This window comes from Triticum dicoccoides, chromosome 3B (genome assembly GCF_002162155.2).
Source record: "Triticum dicoccoides isolate Atlit2015 ecotype Zavitan chromosome 3B, WEW_v2.0, whole genome shotgun sequence".
Taxonomy (NCBI): domain Eukaryota; kingdom Viridiplantae; phylum Streptophyta; class Magnoliopsida; order Poales; family Poaceae; genus Triticum; species Triticum dicoccoides.
In genome coordinates this window covers 804,328,960-804,335,127 of record NC_041385.1, presented here as the reverse complement: position 1 = coordinate 804,335,127, position 6,168 = coordinate 804,328,960, and positions in this window count along the sequence as shown.

The following is a 6,168-nucleotide window of genomic DNA, read 5'->3' as shown; positions in this document are numbered from 1 at the left end:
GCCCGGGCTTCGCCGGCGGCGCCTCAGGCGGCGGCGCGACGAGGGAGGAGAAGGGGAGGGTGGCGGGTGTCGCTGGGAGTCGCCCCCCGTGTCGCCAGAGGAGGGCGACGCGGGGGTGGGCCCAACCTCACAGTATCGTGCCTTCCCGTTTTAGTTCTGATAAATGAATAGGAGTAGATTTTAGCAAGACCTGCGGATCGATTGTCGGTCTCTCACATCAATCATACTACTACCGGAGAGTGACTGAAGAGGGCATGTTGCATTTGGCCAAAAACGGGCAAAATCGAAACTGTGTGTAATATTAGATCACTACTTTTTTAGTTACGTGAACGCTAGCTGGCCGTGACTGACTAGTAGATGACACGGCGTGATAAGAGGGACGACACACATCTTGTCTCTGGCCTTTACTTAAGCCATGGAAATTTTCGTGCCATGAAAAACACAAGAAGCTTTGAAAACCTGCCACAGATTATTGGTGCGTAAATTCGGCCACGTAATTATGTCAACTCAGAGCAAGAGCTCCATGAATCAACAGGCATACGTAGTGCATACGCTTGAGACTCGTCACGCTAGCTTAGCTGCGTGGCCGGACGGGACGGCCGCTTCCTCTCTTGTTGCATTTTCTCTCGCGGACGATGACACCGCGAAGAATAGTGTCTTGGCTTGCCTGTTTGTCCGGATGATTTTTGGAGCATTCGAATTGGATTCTTGCATGTATGTGCAGGCGGTTGATTTTTCTACGGTTTGACCTGACCATCGGTTATTCTCAATGAGGTGAATTTTCGACGCAAGGAAACAAAGTAGTATATGCATGTTCAATTGGTTGATCACGGTCTTCTAAATCTCAGTCAACTGAGACTGAGTTAAGTCTTAGTCGATGCCATACTCATGAGCTTTTACAATAAGATCCGTGCAAAAAATATTTCTTTTTTTTCCGTACATGTCATATCATTGATTGACACTTCGTTAAGTCTCACTCGACTATAATCTAGCCACACCTGGTCGACTAATGGCGCTTCGGACGGAAGCTGATGATTACCGAGCTATCAATCTCCATGTCCGGTTCATCGGAAACAAAAAAGGAGCTCGGCATTTTTCTAGACGTCTCATATTGATACTGTGATTCGTGTTAATGACACGGGATGAGTCAGAGAACGGTACTGGTGGAGACATCGACCTCTCCCGAATATCTGCTTGTGATGCACCAAGTGTCAAGAACATGATATTTTGGTCACAAAAATGCATCAATGTGGTGGCACAGTAGTGAACGTGGTTAGTATAGCTTATTATTCATTCGCAAAGCGGTTAGGTTATTACTATTTCCAATCTTCACCTAGCTCATCATTTTGTCAACCTGCCAGTATCTGTCGGGAGGTCCTAATAAACTCCTAATGGCGCCACACCGACCCAACGAGACGTGCGAACTCTTTGAACACGCTGCGTGTTGATAACTGCTACACGTGTAGGTGTTAAGGGGTCTGGTCACATGTTTTGTGTGGTGTCTAAGAGCACCAGCCCATACGCCTACGTGTGGGCAAAATAATTAGCGTCCACATGCCTCTTTTTTTTCTTGCGGTCCCTCTTACACGCCTACGTGTGGGCAAAATGGATAACTACCACACGACCTCTCTCAGCCACCTACCTCACGGTCCCACACGCCCCCGCGTGACAGTCAGCACGCGTTCCCGCAGTTGCAATGGTCCGGACCCTCTTTAATGTCCGTTTAACTGTAGTTGCCATGGTTGCTCAACTGCAGTTGCCATCTCAGGTCAAGTGTGAGATGCCATTTTGGACAACTGCAGCTGTTGTCATGTATGGTCTGGTTTACTATAGTTGCCATGATTTGAAAACTTTATAGGTTGCCACCTACTAACACTAAGCAGTTGTCATGTATGGTCTGGTTTACAACAGTTGCCATGATTTAAAAACCTTAGGAGTTGCCACCTACTAACACTAGGCAGTTGCCGTGTAGCGATACAAAAAGACATGACAAAACAACATGTTCGGGTAAAGAGAGAGTTGTCATATGCTTACAAGCACACTAGGGCAGTTGCCGTGTACCCTGTAAAACACATGGCAGCTGACATGTTCGGGTAAAGAGAGAGTTGCCATCTGCTTACAAGCACACTAGGGCAATTGTTATGTACATTGCAAAACACATGTCAACTGGCAGCTTGGGTGTGGGAGGGGAGACGTGCATGTGGACGACATGGCAAATGCCTACACACCAGCCCTTGTGTGTGAGTGAAAGTTGGTGTGTGGGCGAACTGCTAAAAGCTCACACAACGGCCCCTCCATGTGGTGAAACGGACGTTTGGGCGAACGGGTGAATGACCACACACCTGCCCAGTCCTACGTGGCACCACAAACATGCCAAGATTCATGCACCCACAAACGGCGACGGATCCATGCGTGTGGGCGAGATGCAAACGCCCACACGTGTGGGTGCTAGTGTTTCCGTAAAAAAAACGTGCATCATTAAGTACGCCTTGATACATAACTGCACCTTACCTAAAAAAAGATACATAACTGCACCTGTTTGAATTTATCTAACGGACGAGACGGGCCAATCAAGTGCAAAAATTGGAAGAGACATCGAAGGAAGGAAACCGCCCGCTCCCCCGCTCCCTAGGGTTCCCCTGTTGCCGCCGCTAGCTCCCCCGCGCAGAGCCGCCGCCGCCGCGGCCGGAGCCCGCCGAAGCCGCCAGCCCCTTCCCCCTCTCGTTCCCCTTCTCCTTCAGTCCACCCCCCTCCACTCCCCCGTACCCCCCGCCGCCTCCCTGAGCGAGGCGGCCGGGGGCCCTTCCTTCGCGCTCCTCCAGCCCTTCCCCACGCCCCTTCCTTTCCCCGCCGCCATCAGCATGCGCCGCCGGTCCTCGGGCGCGTGGTGCTGGCGGCGGTGGTCATGCCCTTCCCCGCACGCTGCCCTTCCCTGCTCGGGCGGTGATGGCCGGCTGCGGTGCGCCTCGGTCGGTGGCGGTCCGACGTCCTGGTGTGGAGGCCGGCGGCGCTCGCCGCGGTGGTGCCGCCTCTTGGCGGCGGGGCGGTCCGGTGGTGCTGGTCGGCTGGTGGCGCGTCCCCGGCCCAGATCTGGGTCCGTAGGGTTCCTTCTGGGTCCTTGCGGGTCGGCTCCGGCGCGACCGCGACGCTCTTTGTATGGGGAAGCAGGGGAGCGGCTTGGACTGAGACAGCGACGCCGACGGCGTGCCAGCTGCTGCGCGGAAGCGGGAGATGTCCGGGCCTTTGAGGGTCCGGCCGGGTCTGTGGGGCCACGGGCCCGGTAGGCTACTGCTATGGCGTCCGGTCGGCTACCGTCGTGGACGGTGGAGGTGGGGCCCTCCCGTATGCCGACGGTGCTGCTGCCCTAGTCCCAGCTCCTCTTCTTCGTTGTGCAGACCATCTTCGCGGTGCCGTGGTGAGACAGCGTGCGAAGCTTCGTGTCCGTGTTGGCGCAGGGTGGTAGTCGGTTTGGTGGCGAGCTTCGAAGTGCCAAGGTAGAGGCTAGAATCGGGAGAAATCCCTGTTGGCTTGGCCGACACCGACGCGGTGGCGCCTGAGGGTGCCGCCGGACCTTGTTGGAGGGCGTCGGGGCTACCCCTTCCTCTCACCTCACCGCGTACCGGGGGAAACCCTTGGCAGCAGCGTCGTCATCATCGCGTCCCTTCTTGGAGGTGTTGATTGGTACCGGCGCTTCGGAGTCTCGGAGCTTGGTGGGCGCTCTACGGTGGACGCAGCGGTCACGAGGCTTCGTCGTTTTTGTCGATCCGCCGTTATTGGCATTTGTTTCTTTTCTTTTTTCTCTTTATTTCTTTTGGGCGTGTTTGTGCTGCTTCCGCTCCAGCCCCTATCGTTGGTTGTATCGGATGGTTGCTTTGTAATACAAAGCGGAGAACCCTTTTTCGAAAGAAAAAAATATCTAAAGGATACGTGTGAGATCGTGGATAGATCAAGTAAAAAAAAATCATGTTTGGTGCAGGATCTCCTAGGGAACATGCAGAAATTTCCGCAGTAGGTGGAGCTGATTAACCGGCGTGTCGCTGCACCAGCACACCGACAGCAAAAGTGTCACACGGTGCGGCCGGCCGGACACCGACAGCGGGGATTGGTCGTGACTCGTGAGCAGCTGAATTGGGGCTGAATCAGAAGGCAGTCCGAAACAAAAATTAATTTCGGCCGACGACGGGTCTTCCACGACCAAATGAGTACTAGTACTTGTCAAGTTTATACATCGGAATCTTCTCCGCCCTGAATATCTACATGGGCCGAACGGCACGATACATTGAATCTTCCCATGGTCTGACACCGGTCAGCACAGGATCCTTGCCGGCTTTCAGACGATTCAGCGAGGAAGTCTTGTTCGAGTGAGGTGTCCGATGACAACGACTTGATTTTTTTTTTGAAAGATCCAGCAAATTGCTGGCTTCAATTAGATTTAGCAGAAAGCAGCGAAAAAACAACATGAGGAGGATCCGAAGATCAAAGAAAAAGGAAAACCGCAACCCTATTGGTTGCAAGACAACACCACACTCACACGACGGATCGCCATCCACCCACAACAGGACGACGCAGCTCCGACTCCGGCAAAGAAACAATGGATAATTAGGCAAGACTGGCGTCAGAGAAGATCGCCGAACAGACCACATGTCGCCGTCATCGTACGCCAACAGGGCCCAGACCACAGCTTCGACTTCACAGCAACAAGTAGCCGAGGTAATCTTGTAGACACGCCGAAGAAGAGCCGACTACCACAACCAATGCCACACCTCCGACAATGCTCACCGCCGTCATTGTTGCCACAGAAGCCTAACTGACGGACACGACCAAGTAGCACGAACGGCATCCCCCACCTATCATTGGTCCCTCTGGCAGGCAAGAAGCTTCTGGAACGATGCCCCAAGAGGTGCGACACACGTCGCCATCATCGCCTGATCCCTGAGGATCAAGGGTTTCCCCCGAGCATTCTTGCATAGTGGAGCGAGCAGAAACGCCTCAGCAACGCCTTCTAGAAGGAAGCGGTGCCCGCAGGCGTCGCCGTCGCCTGCCCCAACCCAAGATTAGCAGCAAGGTCTTCACCCGGCGCTGCATTGCCAACCACCAAGCTTAGCCAGACCACCACCGCAGTCGCGCGCCCCGGCGGCCACTGGCCCCGCGCGCCCAACGTCCGTCGCGACCACCTTCAGATCTGAACGCCGGGGCCCAGAACTCCATCGTTGCCACCGGTCCACGCCGGATAACCGCCAGCCCCATGCGCCCGACGGTCATCACAACCACCCGCAGAACTGGACGCCGGGGCCCGATCTGCCACTCATCGGCCCCTTCGAGCCCACAGCCGCCGGCGCACAGAGCCGCCTACAGCCTCCGCGCCGTCGAACCCGCTCCTGCCTGACCCTTCTCCTCTGCTGCAGTACAACCGCGAGCACACCGCGCCCTCAGCAGGGCCATCCCCCACCGTGCGCACTCCGGAGGCCCCCACGCCTCACCTCCTCGCCAGATCCGGTCGTCGCGCCACCAACCGATCCAGATCCGCGAGGACCCAGCCGCAGCAGCCTACGAGGGCCAGCACCCCCGGGCCGGATGCGCAGCCTGCAGCGCCGCCCAGACGCAGGCACCAGCCACGCGTGCGCCGCCGCGCCATGTAGCTCCGGGCTGCCGTACCGCCCCGCACCTCCACTGGTCGAGCTGCCCCGCGCCGCTCAGAACAGCTGGAGGAAGAAGGAGGCCCCGCCGCCGCCTACGCCGTGCGGGCTTTGCCCGGCGGCGCCTTCCAGCGGCGGCGAGGGGGAGCAGGGGCGGGATTGTAGCTACTCCGGCGGCTAGGGTTTGCTCCCGGGGCGCCCCGCGGGGGAGCGTCACGGGAGTTGGGGAAGAAGTTCGCTCTTGTCAAAATTGTTATATGGTTGTGGGAACTGGCAATGACTTGAATTTTGAAAGCCAAACTTGTCCTTTGTGCATGGTGGACTGAACGTTGGGTCAAAACCAAAGCCAGCCATGGATTTCTCCTTCAGGTCGGGACAAACACATGGTTAAGTTGGCAGCTACCGTGTCCCAACTTTCACGGTTTGACATTTTTGTAAAATTCTCTTGAAGAAAACATCAGGGTGCAGGAGCGAATCTACTAGGGGGGCTTTAACAGGCTCAAGCCCCCCCCCCCCCTCCAGTGCTGTAAAA